This window comes from Galeopterus variegatus, unplaced genomic scaffold, assembly GCF_000696425.1.
Source record: "Galeopterus variegatus unplaced genomic scaffold, G_variegatus-3.0.2 Scaffold10682, whole genome shotgun sequence".
Taxonomy (NCBI): domain Eukaryota; kingdom Metazoa; phylum Chordata; class Mammalia; order Dermoptera; family Cynocephalidae; genus Galeopterus; species Galeopterus variegatus.
Window position 1 is genome coordinate 7635 of NW_007736793.1, and position 2361 is coordinate 9995.

Consider the following 2361-nt stretch of genomic DNA (forward strand, 5'->3'; position numbering starts at 1 on the left):
TAAAGAAATGTTAAATGCATACTGCAAAATGAAAGAAGTCAGTTTGAAAAAGCTAGATACCATATAATTCCAACTAATGATATTCTAGAAAAGGAAACCTACACAGACAATAAAAAGATCAGTGGTTGTCAGGGTCTTATGGAAAGAAAGAGAGGTATCAATAGGTTTAGCACAGGGCATTTTTAGAGGTAAAACTATTTTCAGGGTAGAATGATGCTATAATGGGAGATACATGACATTATGAGTTGGTCAAAATCCACAGAACTGTACAACACAAAGAATGAACCCTATACTATGGACTTTAGTTAATAATAATGTATTGATATTTCATCAATTGTTTAACAAGTATACCACACTAATGCAATATGCTAACAGGGGAAACTATGAATGTGGTGGAGGGAAAGGACACATGGGAACTATCGGTACTTTCTGCTCATCTTTTATGTAAACATAAAATTGCTCTAAAATATAAAGTTTATTATTTTAAAAAATGAATGGAATACACCATACTAATAGAATAAAGAAAAAACACATGGTCATCTCAAAGGACACAAAAGAAAGCATTTTACCCAATCAGTATTAGTTCATTTTATGTCATTTATAACAGAAAACCTAAAACTGGGTACTTTATAAAGAAATGAAATTTATTTTTTTACTGTTTTGGAGGCTGAAAGTCTGAGGTCCAGGGAGCACATCCGGTGAGGGTCTTCTCCTTGGTGAAGGNAAATGAATGGAATACACCATACTAATAGAATAAAGAAAAAACACATGGTCATCTCAAAGGATACAAAAGAAAGCATTTTACCCAATCAGTATGAGTTCATTTTATGTCATTTATAACAGAAAACCTAAAACTGGGTACTTTATAAAGAAATGAAATTTATTTTTTTACTGTTTCGGAGGCTGAAAGTCTGAGGTCCAGGGAGCACATCCGGTGAGGGTCTTCTCCTTGGTGAAGGCTCTGTGCAGAGTCCCATGGCAACGCAGGGTGTCACATGGTGAGAATGGCAAGAGTGCTTTCATGTGCTCTCCATATAAAGCCACCAGCACACACTCACAATAACCCATTAACCCATGAACCCATTAGTGGTTACTCCATTCATGAGGGCAGGGCCTCCCCTTTCAGCACTGTCACATTGGGATAGATCTTCCACAGGAGCTTTATTTTTTATTTTTGTTTTATTTATTTTTTATTTTTTTTAATATAAAACAAAGGTAAAACACATCTCAGCCCTGCAATCTGCCAACATGCCTTATTTCTACAAGATGCATGTGAGACCATAAGACCACGTAGTAAAGTCTTTAAGAGCATTTGGTTGTGGGAAATAGAAAAAGCAGATCTCAGGGAAGCCTGGGCAGGCTCAAAAGCTGAGCTACAACCCTGAACACTAGGTACTCCTTGTCGTTTCAGACCCTCATACATCTTCTTCCTCACAACATTTCCACTCTTCCTCTGTGCCGGGCTGCTATCATTCTGAAACCTTCTGCAGTTTCAGCTTGGCCCACAAGAAGACAACATCTTCAATCTGTGTGACATTAGCAAAGTGGCCAGTCTTTGGGGTGCCCAAACACCTCATACCATGAGCGTGACACCATTCAGCAAAGTGCCACTGAAAGGTCTTGGGCCCTCGTTATGTGTAGTTTCCACAAATGTCACAGTTGCAGTTGATATTTAGGACATGAAACTTATACAGCCAGTAGAGAATGTGTTTGCCATCCCAGCCAAGAGGCAGGTTTGGGGTTGTAAATGACCTGTTCTCTTAGGTTCACTTTCGTTCTCACTGATCTGCTCTTCCTCCTCTTCTTCTTGCTCATCTCTTGCCCTTGCTTGCTTGCATTGTACATTTTCATGAATGAGATGTCGCTGTTCCCGAAGAATCTCTACATACTCATAGATCTGGGCTTCTACGAAAGTAATGTCCTTGTTTCTCTCAGTGCCTTGGTTGGTACACTTTAACTTGGGATTTTTGGCAAACAGAGAGGTGTCAGGTGACTCCAGGGACTTCCCTTTGGTGCTGAATAGCCTCTGTGCTCGCTCTTCTAGGATCCTGCCGCATTTCAGGCCTAAAGCTAAGAGTGTAGATTTCAACCTGTCCAGACCCAGGGAGGCCAACTCCTCGAGGAGGAGAATGCACAGAGGTCAAGATGGGCTCCAGCGTGGTTCAGGGCACTGCTTGTCTCTTTCAGCCATTCAGGAAAGGTACCGTTCTCCCCCTTCTTCTCAAACTCAGTCTGAATCTTCCCAAAAAGTTCATTCTGATCCTGGAGGGGCTTCACTCTGTCTGTGTCATCCTGAATGCACTCAAGTGGCATCTCTAGGTACCTCTATACTCTGCAATCTTCCTTTCTTTAGGAATCAAA

The 2361-nt window shown here is 40.7% G+C and overlaps 1 pseudogene; it reads right to left on the reverse strand.

Annotated features, from left to right (window-relative positions):
- LOC103610160 overlaps positions 1-2361 on the reverse strand; it is a 10322-nt pseudogene that overhangs the window by 6556 nt on the left and 1405 nt on the right.